This window comes from Rhinatrema bivittatum, chromosome 8 (genome assembly GCF_901001135.1).
Source record: "Rhinatrema bivittatum chromosome 8, aRhiBiv1.1, whole genome shotgun sequence".
In the NCBI taxonomy this organism is placed as follows: Eukaryota; Metazoa; Chordata; class Amphibia; order Gymnophiona; family Rhinatrematidae; genus Rhinatrema; species Rhinatrema bivittatum.
In genome coordinates, this window is record NC_042622.1 from 72887575 (window position 1) to 72904797 (window position 17223).

The following is a 17223-nucleotide window of genomic DNA, read 5'->3' on the forward strand; positions in this document are numbered from 1 at the left end:
GTTTTTCAATGCTCTTATCCCCATCAAGCCTAACGTGGGTTGCATTGTAGCTCATAATGAGTCTATATTAAGAACTTTTTTCAGGTGACATCCATAAAGCATTCAACTTCCATTGCTTTCACACCTGAAAATATCCACCAGTACAGCATCTATGGCAATTTCACTGCCTAGGCTTCACTCAAACTTTCACTTTGAAAATTGTTTCTGAACCACAATAATGGTTCATTCCCTTCTTGAATTCATTGTTCTGGTCAAATAGATATGCAATGACTTCCAAAGATCTTCATGCCCTTTACATGTTTCTCATTCTGCTGTCTAAAAAATATGAATCAAAATGCATGAAAGTAGGAATTTCCCTGATCTATACAACATTCTCTACACTTCCATCGTGAAAGAATAATTATAAAAATATTCCAGAAGTAATTAGGTGTAAAAAATAAATAAATAAAAAAAGTCTTCATTACATAAGTCTTCACACCTCTTGACTCAAAATTCCATGCAAGCGCCTTTTACCGCAGAAACAGCCATGAGGCATTGAGGATGTGTCTACCAATTTTGCACAGCGGGATGGTGCAGGTTTTTGCCCTTTCTTCTTGGAAGAAGAGCTCAAGCTCTTTCATATTGACCAAGGATTGTCAATGTGGACTGGAGTCAAGTTTTGCCACGGATTTTCCATTGGATTCGGGTCTGGCCTTGCCAATTTGAGGACGTTCACCGTCTTCTAGCTGAGTCTCCCCATACTTGCTTTTGCTTTGTGCTTAGGTGGATTATCCTGATGAAAGGCAAATCTTCTCCTCAGTCCCACATCTATAGCAGACCGAAACAGGTTTTCCTCCACGATGTGCTGTACTTTGCACCATCCATCTTTCCCTCGGTCTTCACAAGCCTCCCTGTACCCACTGCTGCAAGGCATTCCCTCAAGGTAATGCTGCCCCCACCATACTATTAATGTAGAGATGGTGTTAGCAGGGTGGTGTGCTGTTGTTTTATGACACATATATCCCTTAGCACTGAGAACAAAAAGTTTGTTTGGTCTTATCAGACCACAAAACTTCCTCTCTCATGCGTGCACTGTCCTCTAAGTATTTCTTTGCAAACGCTATGCGGCACACTATATGGCTTTTCTTCAGCAGTGGTTTCCTTCTTGTCACCCTCCCATACAGACCATGTATTTATAGAATAACCTTGACATTGCTGAACAGTCAACATTTTCACCAGTCTCAGCCAAAGACTTCTGTAGATTTTTTTTAAAGTAATCTTAGGCCTCAGAGTGACCCTCCACAGCAGTTTCCTTAACCCATGGCCACCGACGTTGAAGGGATGGCCTGATTGTGGCAGTATTTTGTTGGTGCCAAACTATTTCTATTTTACATTGATGGACTTGGCATGCCCCAAGGGATATTCAAACACACTGACATTTTCTTTAGCTTTTCCCCAGCCAGTAATTTTGAATAACATTATCCTGGACTTCTTTCATCAGCTCCTTGTTCAACATGTTTTGACCTTTGCTTTAAATTCACATCATACAACTGAAGCAGCTTGATTCTTCATCCAGGAATATTCCAATCAGTTCCACTACTGTGACTGGACACAGGTGGGTTCTATGTAACTTATTATGGGCTTTATTAAGAGGCAAGCTTTTGTACAGGAGCTAATTTGGGTTTACTGTGACAAAGGATGTGAATACTTATACAATAAAGACTTTTATCTTAATTTCTTTTGGAATATTTCTATGATTGTTCTTTCATAACGAACGTATAGAGTATGTTGTGTAGATCAGTGAGAAAAATACTTAATCATTTTGATTTGTATTTTTTAGACAGCAGAATGTGAAAAATGCACAAGAATGTGACGACTTTTGCAAGGCACTGCATAAGGGGCAATTTTCAAAACTGTGAGGGAAGTGCAAGGTCTGAAAGTACTTTTACCTATAGATTTTACGCCAGTTCTCAAAAGAGGATGCATGTACTTTCCATTTGATAATTGACCAAGGAAAACGTGCTGCAGAAATTCGCACCTACTTTTGTACAGGTATTTTCCAGCCAAAACAATGTGTATAGTTTTGAAAATGCAAAACTATGTGCATCATTCCCTCCCCCATCCTAACCTTGCCCCAGGAATGCCTCCATTACAATGCAGGTAAAAGCATGCGCAATGTGGAATGCCTCACATACTTTTACTTGCTTACAGAGTAGGCACATAGTCATTTCCCCTGATAAATGGCTTTTGAATATTGCCTTCAGAAAGTGTGCAACAAGCAAGATCATAAACATATTCAGTCCACTGTGTTGTCAATATCACACTTTGATCCCCTGTTTCTCCATATAAATAAATGAAAAACATGTTATTGGATAAACATCAGAAAAGCTATACAGGATCATACTACACAAGCACAGTCAGATGTACGAACAGCACAGTACACATCAGTGAAGATTGGATGGGATTTGAAATGAGAACAGATACACAAATCTGATTTCTTCAATGTTCTCGCACCCTAGCTTGATGCATCTCTACCTGGGTACTATCAAAACTGGCCCCAAAACCCTAGTCCACCAGCAAAACTTTACCTCGAGTTACTAGATGACCCTCCTATAGTGGTTTAAATAGAAGACTATTATGTGTACTGCCCCAGAAGTTCTCTCTCTCTCTCTCTCCTTTGAATAAATTCACACACCTGCCATAACACACTTTGATGAATGACCCTGTAAGTCTGTTAATGCTGTGACAGTCATGGCCACCAGGAGGTGCTGTTCAGCTTCTAATGCACATTCCCTGCAATCTACAAACATTCCTTCACAATGCCACATGGTCTTTATAAACTCCACACCAGCCAGAGCAAGAGAAGCACAACTTTGAAAAAAGAGAATGGCAAGGATTTTTTTCCGCATGATCGGCATTGGCAGTGACTTGTACTTTGTCAGTGAACTTCCAGAATTAAGCACAGCCACCCATAACTAAACATAACAAAACTACACCTTAATGACTCTATGAAAGAGCATAAATGAGATTGACTAAAGAAAAATACCACAAACTAATATATGTTATATAATTGTTTAAATCAATCCTTTGTAAATCATTGTGACTCTACAAATGGCTATTAATCAATTTTACTTAGGGATTAGCCACTGCTATTAATTGCATCAGTAGCATGGGATCTTCTTAGTGTTTGGGTAATTGCCAGGTTCTTGTGGCCTGGTTTTGGCCTCTGTTGGAAACAGGATGCTGGGCTTGATGGACCCTTGGTCTGACCCAGCATGGCAATTTCTTATGTTCTTATACGAGATTGACCAAAAACACCACGTTAACTAATATATGCTTATATGATTATAAAATTGATCCTTTGTAAACCGTTGTGATGGCGATACCGAATGTCGGTATATAAAACTCGATAAATAAATAATAAAAGAGCCACAGCCATGTTATTTAAGGCAGCCCAGAGGACATAAGAACATAAGATGTGCCATGCTGGGTCAGACCAAAGATCCATCGAGCTCAGCATCCTGTTTCTGACAGTAGCCAGTTGAAGTCATTAGTAAGCCCTTGGCAGATTCCAAAGAGAAAATCCAATTCCTTATTCTTCACTACTGGGAATAGATAGTGACTTTCTCCAAGTCCACCTGGCTAATAATTGTTTATGGACTTTTGCTCTGGAAACGTTTTCAAGGAGAGAGTGGTGGCTGCCTGGAATGCCTGTCTGCAGTAGGTGATGGAGGCAAAAACAGTACCAGAATTCAAAAAAGCTTGGGATAAACACAAAGGATCCACAGTGGCAAGAGAATGATCATGAAACACTGGGTAATCGGTATGGAGTGGCAGTTAAAGCCCTAAACAGCAGCAATATGACTGCACTGTGCTTCCTAGAAGGCATGGGTAAAACAGAACTGCAGTTACAATCCTAAAAGACACACAGAGGGACTGGGGTGATGGATTCCATGTGGAATGTATATGTACATCTACCCAAAGTGGACAAATCACTACTGGGCAGACTGGATGGGCCATTTTGGTCTTTATCTGCCATCATTTACTATCAGGCCTATACAGTACAGGCCTATACAGTACAGTTTATTTATGTATTTATTTATTTATTTTTAACTTTTCTATACCGACGTTCCTGTAAACGATACAAATCACATCGGTTTACAATGTAACTGCAAAATTTGCTCATAGGCGATACAAAGAACAGGGGAGACAATTAACAATGGAACGGGTCATTAAGCATAACAAAGCATAACAACACATAACAACCTAACAAGTCATCTCAAAACAGATGAGATGATAACTGAGAAACAATAGGGACAATGCACTGGACTGTGGAGTCTTGCTAAAGTGTTCGTTAGAATGAGTCAGGCAGGGGGGGAGGGAAGATTAAGTGTCTGGGAAGGCTTGGCTGAATAGCCAAGTCTTGAGTTTTTTTTTGAAAGTCGATGGGCACGACTCTTGCCTGAGGTCCAGAGGCAATGCGTTCCATTGATGGGGTCCAGCTGTCGATATGGCGCGCTTTCTTAATGATGTTTTCGCTTGTGGGGCGAAAAGAGTGTCTTTGTAGGCACTTCTGATTGGTCTAAATGAGGTATGTGGTCTTAGTTGTGTAGAAGTGTTGAGGGATGTGAGGTTGTGTTTCACTTTATGTATGATCGTGAGTACTTTGAAGAGAATTCTGGATTTGATGGGAAGCCAGTGAAGATGCTGAAGGGTGGGGGTGATATGTTCCCTTTGTTTGGTATTGGTGAGAATCCTGGCTGCTGAGTTCGGGACCATTTGGAGAGGTTTGATATAGTTGGCTGGGAGACCGAGAAGAAGGGAATTGCAATAGTCCAATTTTGAAAGGCTGATGGATTGCAGCACCAATCTGAAGTCCTGGAAGTGAAGGAGAGGTTTTAGGTTTCTGAGGACTTTCAGTTTGAAGAAGCACTCCTTAGTGGTGGTGTTCACAAACTTCTTAAGGTTCAGCTGGTTATCCAGGATCACACCCAAGTCTCGAACAAATGGAGAGTGTTTAATAATTGAATTAGCTGATTGGGAAGAAGATAGCGAGATATGAGGCGTGGTGGGGTCTTCTTGGGAGATGATAAGAATCTCAGTCTTGTCTGTGTTCAGTACCAGGTTGAGAGTAGAAAGAAGGTGGTTAATTGCTTGAAGACAGTAGTTCCAGTGGTTAAGAGTTTTTTGTAGAGATTCTGTGATCGGGATGAGTATTTGGATGTCGTCCGCATACAAGTAGTGGGATAGTTTTAGCTTCGTAAGAAGGTGGCAGAGTGGTAGAAGGTAGATGTTGAAGACTGTAGGTGAGAGGGAAGATCCTTGGGGGACACCTAGGTTGGAGCAGATGGGGGGAGATTCTTTATTGTTAATCCTGACTTTGAAGCACCTGTTGGACAGGAAGGATCTGAACCAGCAGAGAGCAGGCCCCTTGATGCCTATGTCTGTTAGTCGTTCTAAGAGGATAGCATGGTTCACCATATCGAATGCGGCCGATAGGTCGAGGAGCGCAAGAAGGTAGGTTTGTCCTTTTTCCAAGTTTATTAGGATGGTGTCCGCTAGGGATAGAAGAAGTGTTTCTGTGCTAAAGGTTTTACGGAATCCATATTGAGAGGGGGAGAGAATGTTATGTTCCTCCAGGTAATCCGATAGCTGTTTGTTAACTATTTTTTCCATGATTTTTGCAATTATGGGAAGGTTAGCTATTGGGTGGAAGTTGGCTGGGTCCGTTGTAGATAAGTTAGGTTTTTTTAGAATAGGATTAAGTATGGCGAGCTTTAGTTGGTTAGGCACTAGGCCTTGGGTGAAGGAGAGGTTGTTGATTTCAGAGATTGGTTTTGAAATAGTGTTTGGGATGTTGAAGAGAAGGTTGGGCGGTATTGGTTCTGAAGGATGCGAAGCTGGTTTCAGTTTTTTGAGGATGCTTTCTATCTCCAGAGAAGATGTAGGTTCGAAAGCTTCGAGCATTGAATTTTGTTGTGGCGGGAAAGGGGGGGAAGAGGAGGCGTTGTAGAGGGAGTGGAGAGCGAGGCGGTTAGGTTAGTGATTTTTTTCTCGAAGTAATATGCAAGTTCTGTGGCTTTGTTGAGTGCGAGGTCATCTGGAATGCTGGGTGGAGATGGTTTGGTGAGCGCTGAAACATATGCGAAGAGGGCTTTCGAATCGAAGATGAAATGGTGAATTTTCTTAGCGAAGAAGTCTTTCTTCATTCTGAGGATGGAGATCCTATAAGCGTTAAGTAGAGATTTGTAAGCAGCTAAAGAGGAGTTGCAAGGATTTTTTCACCAACTGTGTTCTTTTCTCCTAAGGTCTTGTTTGAGGGCCTTAAGTTCTGGGGTGAACCATGGTTTTCTGTTATTAGAAGAGGGGCGTAGGACTTTGGTAGAGGTGGGACAAGCTTGATCGGCAACTTTAGTGGTGATGTTAATCCAGGATGTGACAGCTGCATCAGCGTCCGAGAGGTCGAGATGAGTTAGTTCCTTGGAGAGATGGCTGTCGAGGTGATCAGAGGAGCAGGGTTTTCTGAGTTGTATTGTGGTTGTAGGGAAGGATTGTGGTGGATGATCTTTAATCTCAAGGGCAGTGGAGATGATCCTGTGGTCAGACCATGGGACCGGTGAGCTATCAGGCTTGGAGGAGAGAGAGATACCTTCGTTGATGAAAATGAGGTCTAATGTGTGACCAGCTATGTGGGTCGGGCTGTTAACGATTTGAGAGAAGCCTAAGTGGCTGAGTGAAGAGAGTAGAATTTCGCAGTTGTGGGATTGTGGGGAGGCGTCTTCGTGCAGGTTAAAATCTCCAAGAATGATAGCTGGCTTGTCCGCGTTTATGTATTTGGTTGTGAGCTCGATGATGGGAGAAGGGTTGGAATCCAGGGTTCCAGGTGGGGTGTAGATTAGGCAGATTTGAAGATGATTTGACTTAAAGAGGGCCACTTCTATGTTGTAAGAAGTGTTGGTCAGTTGTAGGGCGAGGCCTAAACCTTTTTTTGCTGCTAAAAGAAGTCCTCCTCCTCTTTTCTTAAGTCTGGGTATTGAGAAGAGATCATAAAGATGTGTGGGAAGTTGGTTTGTGATCACTGTGTCCGTGGGTTTCAGCCATGTTTCAGTGATGGCACAGATGTCTGGATTGACTTCTAAGAGGTAGTCATTAAGGATGTGTGATTTTTTGGTGAGCAATTGGGCATTAAAAAGAGAGAGAGTGAAGAGAGAGAGACCAAGCAACTGTGTGATAGGAGAGATCATTATTGGTATTAGTCTCTGTTGGCGTTTGAGGAGCAATGAAGGGATTCTGGAGAGGTTTTTGTAGGTTCTTGGGTGATATTTGATCAAAGGGATGGTGAAGGTTCCCATCTTGGTGATTGATAGGTGGGGATCTCTAGGGAGGAAGTGGAGCTGCTGTGTAGCAGGTAGCAGGAGGAGGCCGACCCCGGGAGGGAGGGAGCAGGAGGCTAGGGCTCTCTAGATTTGGACGAGGATATCGAATGGCTTGAGCTCTGTGGATTCAAAAAGAAGGCTTGGGGGCAGCCCGGTGGGGCTGCATGAAGGGACGCACAAAGGGGCAGGCCCCTTTGTCGCGCTTCTTAGGCGCGCGGCACTGGCCGGGTTCCGAGTTAAAGGGCCTCAGGGGCCTCACTGGATTGGCTGATGGGAGCGGTTGCTCCTATTGGCTGGTCCCAGGAGGGCTGGCTCGGGGGCGGGCCTGAAGGACGGCGGGACGGCGCTGGATGCCTCGTGATCGTCTGTGGAGCCGCCGAGGGTAAGAGTTAAATTTAAAGGGCCCTACCCTTTAAATGTTAGCCCGTGATTAGCTGCGCGTTTTCGACGTGCTATTTTTACCCCTTATACAGTAAGGGGTAATAGCGCGTCAAAAACGCTTGGCCAAACCCCCCCCCCCCCCCCCCCCGAAACTAATAGCGCCCACAACATGCAAATGCATGTTGATGGGTCTATTAGTTATTCCTGCACCATAAAGAAAGTAAAATGTGCAGCCTAGCCGCACATTTTACTTTCAGAAATTAACGCTTGCCCAAAGGCTGGAGTTAATTTCTGTCGGCACCGGAAAAGTGTACAGAAAAGCAGAAAAAAACTGCTTTTCTGTACACCCTCCGACTTAATATCATAGCAATATTAAGTCGGAGGCCCCAAAATTTAAAAAAAATTAAAAATTAAAAAAAAAAAATTAAAAATCGGCCCGCAGGTTGGAAGACGGATTCTCAATTATGCTGGCGTCCGTTTTCCGAACCCGTGGCTGTTAGCGGGTTTGAGAACCGACACAGGCAAAATTGAGCATCGGCTGTCAAACCCGCTGACAGCCACCGCTCCTGTCAAAAAAGAGGCGCTAGGGACGTGCTAGAGTCCCTAGCGCCTCCTTTTACCGTGGGCCCTCATTTAAATACTCGATCGCGCGTCCAGAAAAGTGGCCTGGGCGCGCGTTGGGAGAGCGGGCGCTCACCTCAGAGCGCCGGCTCGCCCGCCGATTTTACTGTATCGGCCTGTATGTAACTTGTCCAACCCCTCTGAGATGTGCCATTGGACCTGCGCTGGACACAGGAGGGACCGGAGGTCGTCAGACAGATAGGATGGGGGAAGGTTAGGTCATGCTGGAGTCAGTCTGGGGGACGAATGGAGCAATAAGGCAGAGAGGATGAGGAAAAGGAAAGCAAAAGGAGAGAGGGGCTTGGAACCAATCCTGCTGAAAAGTCTGTGTTTATTGTGGAATCACCCAACAGGAAAGCCCTCAGCAGCGAGCAGCCCCCTGAGGTCCATTTCAACACCTAATATTGTTTTGTCATTTGTTGTTCACCAATTATTCTGGTGCTATTTTACTAGTATGTCTGTTGTCATGTAGGTGTCAAGTTCCTGCCTCTTGGGCACTTACAGAGCTCAGGCAGGGCTGAGCCCTGGGCGTTGGCATCCAGGCTGGGAAACGCCCAGGAGTCAATAGTTTCACTCAGGCAAACAGGAGGCCTGGATCTTGGAGTCAGCAGATAAAAGAGCTGGAGTGGAATTTGATCCAGAGCTCGGCTGCAGGCCAGGGACTGGAATCAGCAGGCAAGTTACAAGGAGGAGGCTGGAATTGCAGGTCATAAACAGCAGAACTAACAAACATTGGAACTGGTAAAGCTGCAGAAAGGAACTGAAAGACTAGGGCTGCAAGACTGACATAGCACACTGGAACCAAAGTTCTGACGCATAAGGTCTGGAGAGTCAAGATTTGGTGAGCAGCAAATCTGATAGCAAGAGGATGAGTCAGCCTTTGGGTTGCTGTAAACAACTTCTTGCTCCCCTGCAACCTTTTGGGACTTGGCCCAATGGAATCCCTGATACATAAAGGTCTGGCCTTGGGGGGTGCTACCTTAAGCAGTCTTCTCTGCTGCTTCCCTTTGCTTCAGGTCTCCAGCTGGTCTGAGGTTTAAGACTCTGGGACTTATTTGATTCAAGTCCTTGTCTGGGGTTCTCCTTAACTGGGTTTCACCCCTAACAGGAAGATGGCTCAAGTCCCTGCCTGGGTTTCACTCAAACAGTAAGACTGTATTTTTATGCTCCTTGTCTTGTCTCTGCGTATAATTATATTTTTGTACCTATTAAACTGTACTCCACCAAGGTCAAGACATTCGGACTGGAGGAATGGAAATTAAAAAAAAAATAAATAAAGACCCAATGGAGCCGATGTAAGAAGACCTGTGGTGAAACAGGTGCTAGTTGAGAGCGCGTGTTTTTTTTCCCCACGTGCGGAATAAGCTGGCGCCTCTGTGAGATGTAAAAAAAAAAAAAATGTATGCAAATGATTTGCATGCAGAAATGCACGCCTATAATCACTCAGAAAAAGCCCTATGTAATAAGCAGCTGCATCCGTGCCGATAATCTGTGCAGAAAATATGTGCACAAAAGGAAATTATTGCAAGTGTGTCTCGGGTCTCCCTTCCCTGCAATAGGAAGACATATTTTTCTAATTACTATGGCAACCATAATAATTGCATGGCAGCAATAATGGCGGATCTTTGTGAGAGCGGGAAAAGCACTACTTGCTGTATTGGCTGCATCAGTAAGCGTGGGAAATGCAGTGCTGGCTGTATAGGGGAGAGTGGGAAACTGTAGCACGTTTCATTGCTTGTGTACAGTGGCATGATATTCAAAGAGTTGTGATTGCTGTACACACATCAGTAATCACAGGACACTCCCCTTTCAGCCTGAAAAGCAGATCCTTACCTTAACCTAGTGTGGGTGTAGTTTGGAGTTTGTGGGAGTAAGAGGTGGCCAGAGGCTGGCGGCAGGTCAGGAGTTTATTATTGCGATGGCTGGGTGCTGTGTTTTTTTATGCTGTTTACTTATTGCTGTTTCCCCTTCCCCTTGCATCTTGTCTGTGATTGGAGCCTGGCAGCGCATTGCTTTGTTATCGTCTTGTTGTCTGTTAGTGTTTTCATCCTCTAGGCAAGAAAGAGTGGAGTGGGAGTTTGTGACTGCTCTGAGAATGCGCATGACAGAGGGGCGAGTGGGGACAGGATGGATAGGAGTGTGGCATCCGTCTCACGTGAGTGTAGTCAGGGAGGGAAGGCAGAGATGGGTGTGCAAGAATACGAGGATGCAGCTGAGTGTGGAAGTGGAGGGAAAAGAAAGCAGGTGGAGCAGATAGAGCAAAGGGAGGGGGGGGGAGAGGGTGTAGTGGCCAGGGAGGTAGGGAGCCACAGCAGGCTGGTCCCAATAACTTGGAGGAAAAAAGACGGCAGAGCCACACTTTACAGAGGAAGAGAAGGATCTGCGTGCTTGGAAGGTCTGTGAGAAGTACAAGGTGCTTTTTGGACAGAAGACTTCCACAATGGTAAAGTGAAAGATAGGGGAGAATATTTCCAAAGATGGCAGTAGCCAGTCAGTGGCAAACAGGTCGGCTGAACAACTGAAGCATCGGTGGCGCGACACCAGATTGGCTGTAAAAGCCAAGGTGGCCCAGATAGAAAGGTCCGATCACCAGACAGGAGGGAGGCCACCATGTGAGGTACGGCTAAGAGAAGTAGGGAACTGGTAAGGGACACTTTCCAAAGGGACTTCATCACAGGGGTCCATACAGGAGGGCCTGACACTGAGCCTGCAGATGGAGGCTGTGGGCGTAATGTAGAGGTGGAGGAGCCTGCTGCAGAGGTTCATGTGGTAGAGGAGACAGGAGCAGAGGCAGAAAATTCAACAAATGCAGCAGAAGGGTTACAGGATGCATCACTAATGCTGTTCAGTGCGCCCAAGGATTCGTCACAAGAGGAAAATGATCATGTTGAGCTCAGCCTAAGATAGGTGGAGATGTAATCCAACACTGGGGGTGACGGGTCCCCTGCCACCAAACTGGCCTTTGCTGGCCAGGAAACTCCATGCACCTCCATGGATGTCTTTGGGGAGCACCTGGCAGTGGAACTCATCGCTAGGCAAAAACAGATAAAGGGCACTGTGACAACAGGATGCAGGGCCGCCCAGTTAGCTATTAAGCAGGTGTGCAAAGAATTAAGAAGGATGCAAAGACAGGCTAGACAGCATGAATCAAGATTTTATGAAAGCATGATTGCTGCAACCCAAGACCTATGTACAGCAATTAGAGAGTTGAATGCTACTTTGCTGGCCCAGCAAAACTCCTCCAGCAAAAGCTCGGCTACCCAAAGAAATCCCCCTCACAGAGGCAGAGAGAGGCAGAAGGGGTGATCAGGATAGCAAGCAATAGATAAGTGAATGCATGGTCCTAAATCAATGGCAGTTCCATACATAATGTCAGTCATCGCTCGTCGCTGCTGTATGCAGAGATAGTCAAAGAGCTTTTGCACTTCCTTCTGGCCCTGATGGATCTCATGCATGCAAGCCTCATCTCTTCGCAGATGTCTCGCCTTCCGATTCTGCCTTTGCCTGGCCTGTCTTTGCTCATTACTGCTGTATGCAGATATGAACTTTGCACTCTTGCGCCTCTCTCCGGTGCCAATGCTTCTCTCACTTGCAAATCTCATCTCTTAGCAGATGCCTCCATCCTCCTGAATCTTCTTATGCCTGGTCAGCTGTCCTCTGTCGCTCGTTTCTTCTAAACATGAGTAGCATCAGTTAAAGCATCAAGTGGTCTCATCCCTTCTGGGGCCCCTAGAGTCAGAAGATTATTGTGGAGACTGCTCTGCTAACTTTTTTTTTTTCTCTCTCTTTTTTTTCCTTTTTATGCAGGTTTTAATAAGCCTTGTCGCTCATCGCTGCTGTATGTGGAGATGGTCAGAGAGCTTCTGCACTTCCTTCTGGCACTGTCGGATCTCACACCTGCAAGCCTTGTCTCTTTGCAGATGCCTCTTATCTCTGACTTTGCCTTTGTCTGGCCTATCTTCACTCATCACTGCTGTATGGGGAGATTGACTTTGCACTCTTGCATCTCTCTCTGGCGCTGATGCTTCTCTCACATGCAAGTCTTGTCTCCTTGCAGATGCTTTCATCCTCCTGAATCTTCTTATGCCTGGTCAGCTGTTGTCTGTCTCTCGTCTTTTCTAAACAGATGAGTAGCATCAGTTAAAACTTCGTGGTCTCATCCCTTCTTGGGCCCCAGAATATGCATACTTCTGTTGTCTACCCCCCCCCAATCCCCCTCCTCTCCTGTGGATGACTTGTTCCTTCCAATTTCTAAATGTTTTTCTTTGTTTATTTACCCCCTCTTTCAGGTGAATGTCACTGTAGTCACTTGTCGCTGCTGTACGCGGAGCAGGTGCTTGGGCTCCTGCACTTCCTTCCAGCGCTGTTGCTTCTCGTGCCTGCATGCCTTGTCTCTTCGCAGATGCCTCTTCCTCCTTGACTGTTAGATAAAATAATTGCACTGAATTCACCTGTCTTGTTTTTTTTAAGGTCTGTCCATCGTTTTCTAAATATTCCATTCTCCTAAGGTACTTCCACTCCCAACCCGCTTCCCCCAGTCCCTCTCTCCCCTGCAATACTGGATCCTCACATCTTCTCCAATCCTACTCCCTCCCCCCTTCAACCCTCCTTTCCCCTCACTCTCCCTTTCCCCCTTTTTATACTATCCTCATAGTATGACCTCTTGCCACTAATTTCAGAATCCACACACTTTGCCCTCACCCAAGGAGTGCCCCAAGGCTCCTCCCTATCATCCACCCTTTTCAACATCTACCTCCTGCCCCTCTGCCATCATCTATCTGACCTTGGCCTCAATTTCTACATCTATGCAGATGATGTACAAATCATCATCCCTATCCGTGAATCATTATCTACAACATATACGTACCGCGGTATATATAAGAACCTCTAAATAACATTAATTTTCTGGGAGAAATTCCTTGTATCCATAAACTCACTACTCACCTCCCTACAACTTACCCTCAATTCCTCAAAAACTGAACTTCTCCTCATCCACAACCACCAAACCCTTAAGCTCTCTCCTCCCAACGACCCTACAGCCACCTCCCTCACTTTACAGCCTCCTGTACGAAACCTTGGTGTTCTAATTGATCAACATCTAAACCTAAAAAAACACATTAACTCCGTCCTAAAAGAAGGCTTTTACAAGCTCAATGTTAGCTCAAGCCAATCCTCCACACACACAATCTCAGAACCGTCATCCAATCCACCCTATCATCCAAGCTGGATTACTGCAATTCCTTGTACCTTGGCCTTCCCTACTCCACCATCAAACCCCCTCCAAATACTACAGAATGCCACTGCAAGGATAATCATGAACGCACACAAATCAGACCACATAACCCCCATCCTCAAAGACCTCCACTGGCCCCCCATCCCATCATGCATCCTATTCAAAACTTTCACTATCATACACAAATCCATCCACATAAATAATTCCTCTTGGCTCAGCGAACCGCTCCGATCCACACAATCCACCCGCCCCACTAGAGCAAATCTCAAAGGCACCCTACAAGTCCCACCCCTCAAGAAGGCCCGACTCACAGCAACAAGGGACCGTGCTCTCTCAATTGCTGGCCCAACTCACTGGAATGCCCTACCCACAAACCTCCGCCTGGAGTCTTGCCATACTAAATTCAGGAAAATGCTAAAGACTTGGCTCTTCCACCAGGCATTTCCAGACTAACTCCACGTACCTCTCTCACCCTCTTCTCCTGCTTCTCTGTTATCTTTGACTCGCTCCAAGTAATTTGCATCATGTAAATATGTAAATATGTTACCTCTCGAGTTATTGTTATTTCTCTAGTTCAATTTTCAGGCTCCCCCTAGAGCCTCCTGCTCTCGAGTTTCTACTGTTGTCCCTCTCCCACCCTGTTCATTGTATTTTCCACCTACTGCTGAGATGTAAACCGATATGATGTGCATTCTAATGTCGGTATAGAAAAGCTGTTAAATAAATAAAATAATGAATAGTCACCTTTCTTCTGCCCCCCACCATCCTCACGCCCCCCCCATTACAAGAAAGTTGTGTTCATCACATCATCCCCTCCCCTTTCTATACTGTCTTCTCAGTAAAAACCTCTGACACTGATCCCCTTTCTTCTGTCTCCTCCCTCCTCCGTGCAGAAGCCCAACAAAATAAAGGACACACACCGTTGAAATAAAATTTTAAAAAGACTAACATTTTTTACATTTTGTATAAAAAATATTTACAAAATAAAAATAAAGGCCAGAGGTGGGATAAACTAAGGAGAAAAACTATTTACACAAAAATAAAAAGGGGCTGAGACAATAGGGCGGGCAGAGACAGATTTAGGGGTCTTGCTGTTGCTGGAACAGACCCATGCGCTAAGGCCAGCAGGACTCGTGTATGTTCCTGCTGGACCTCAGCTAGGCGCATGGTTGCCACGGCAAGACCCTCAAGGGCTGCCCGATTCGCCCTCAGCTACTCCTCCATCTGGATGGCCCGTCCAACCTGGCACTGAGAAACTTGGAGCGAATGCTCCAGACAATGAGCCAGGTTCTCCAGTCGGGCTGCACGATGTTGACGGAAGAGCCGGAGGGTGATGCAGGCCTCCCGCAGGCAGCAAAGACTGCTCAGTCTGTGCCTCTCCCTCCCTACTAGCCCGTTCAAAACGTGGAGGAGGCCCTATGAGTTGGGGAGAGAGTGCTGTGGCCTGGAGTGCACCTCCTGGAGGTGGCGACCTTCCACCACTGCTTCGCCTCCAGGTGGCAGCTGAGGTGGGGGAGGAGCATCCTGCTTCTCCCCAGCGGTAGCAGCTGCATTGGAGGGGGCCTGGGGCTGGTGCAGCTGTTCCTCCTCCTCCTCCTTCTCTTCGTCTGACAGCGGGATGTGTCATCTGTGAAGAGAACACAAATATTGTGTCATGTCATGTGTACCTGATCTGTGAGAGGGTATAGCTTTACCAGTGGAGATGTCGGGCAAGGGAAAATATAATAGGTATATGGTGCCTAACCCATAAAAATGCCTTTGACATTCAGATTACCAAAATAAATGGGCTGCTGTTTGATGATGCCTTGTATGTGCATTGGGTGGTGTTTTGCACTCGGTGACAGAGTTTGAAGCACTGGTTGGGGGCCTACATAGTAAGGCATCTAGAGTCATGAAACTGTATATAAGTGTTGGGTATGGACTGTAAAAATTAGCATGCAAAGAAACGTTATAGTGGTTGTGAAGAACCTGAAGGTTTTATCAGACAGGCCAGAGTGTACATGAATGAGGATTTTTGTCAGCTGAAAGCAGAGACAGGGTGATGCAGAACAGAGGGCCGATGTGTGTATGCTGCTAGAAACAGGACCTATATAGACCAAATATGGCCTTGATGGCTAGAGAAAAAAAAAACTTACTACCAGCCCCGGCCCGCCAAGATCGCAGTTGGTCAAGCCACCTCCTCTTATGTAGGTGCAACCACCAGGCCTTCTTCTTTAGACCCTCAATCTATGGTAAAGAAATGGATGAAAAACTTGAGCATGCACAAACTGTAACTGTGACCTCTGTAATGGTCTGTTGTCGTGTATCTTACTGATGTTTGAAATGGGTAGCATGGTTCTTTGCTGCACCAAGAAAAGATGGAATGTCGCCTGCACCAAAAGTCCACATGCACAAGCAATCTCCTTGAAGGGCCCTAATACCATTGGTCACTATTAAAGTAGCTGTGCAGAGCAGGCAGTGGGAATACATAGAGAGGACAATGTTCTGGAGAATGAAGAACCTTACAACAGGCACTAATAATATATGATATTGGCTACATGTATTATTCAAGGCCAAATTGTAACACCGGAATAAATAGGTTTGCATGTATATTGTTATATATATCAAACTATGCTTTTTGATATAAATTACATTATAGATTCAAACATTTATCCTGGCACCCTAGAGCTCCCACTCCAGGTAAAATAAGTACTTACCCCCACTCCCTCGAGTTCCCATGCCAGGCACTAAGTACCTGCCCCCAGACCCTCAAGCCCATACCCCAGGCTCTAAGTACATACCCCATGCACCTAGAGTCCCACCACAGACACTAATGACTCACCCCATTCACTATATTACCACTCCTCGCCTTTTGAGCACCACCCAAGGCACCAAGTACCCACCCCATGCAGTACATTCCCATTCCCTGCCCCTAAAGACCCCACCCCAGGCACTAAGTACCCACCCCCAGCTCCAGACACTACTTACCCCATATAGATGGGAGGCTCCTCTGTTGAAAGCCTGCTGGAGGTCTTCTCAGGCCATCTGCTCCTGCTAAGGTTGTGTCCAGGAAGAGACTAGTCTCATTCTCCACCACCAGGCATGCCAAATGGGTGATGTCCCTAGTGATGAAATTCAACTGGGGAGATATTGTGGCGACAGGAAGTTCTGCCCTTGCAGAAGTATGTTTGAGCGCGTGGGCATACATGCTCATGCACATATGTGCGCATACTATATGCACGAGCACACTTACACCCTCGTGCACATATGTGTATGTTCTATACATGGGAATATTCACGCTCATGCACACGTGTGAGCGTACTATATGTGCGGGTATACAAACCCCCCTCCCTCTCTTCCCATACCTATCACTGAGGATTCCCTCCAACAACCCACCTTCTTTGGATTCCTCCCTTCTCTCATGTGATTAATGATCCATATATGTTCCTCCCCCCACTCCACTCCCCTTCCTATACCTCCATGCACATAATGTACGCGCATATGTGCGCACGTATCCTGTGGGGAAGGAGAAAGCCGTGCATGGATGGGGGTTATTGATTGGTAGTAAAGGAAAGTGGGGGTGGGAAGAGGACGTGAAGTGAGAGGCAGAGGGAGGGAGTAACGGGGGAAAGGGGTTTGGTTGGTGAATGGGGA

General features: G+C 45.7%; 1 protein-coding gene across 1 annotated transcript in view; it reads right to left on the reverse strand.

The window, feature by feature from the left end:
• Positions 1-17223, reverse strand: part of LOC115097189 (fer-1-like protein 4) — a 359866-nt gene that overhangs the window by 265684 nt on the left and 76959 nt on the right. The gene's annotated exons all lie outside the window — the stretch shown is intronic.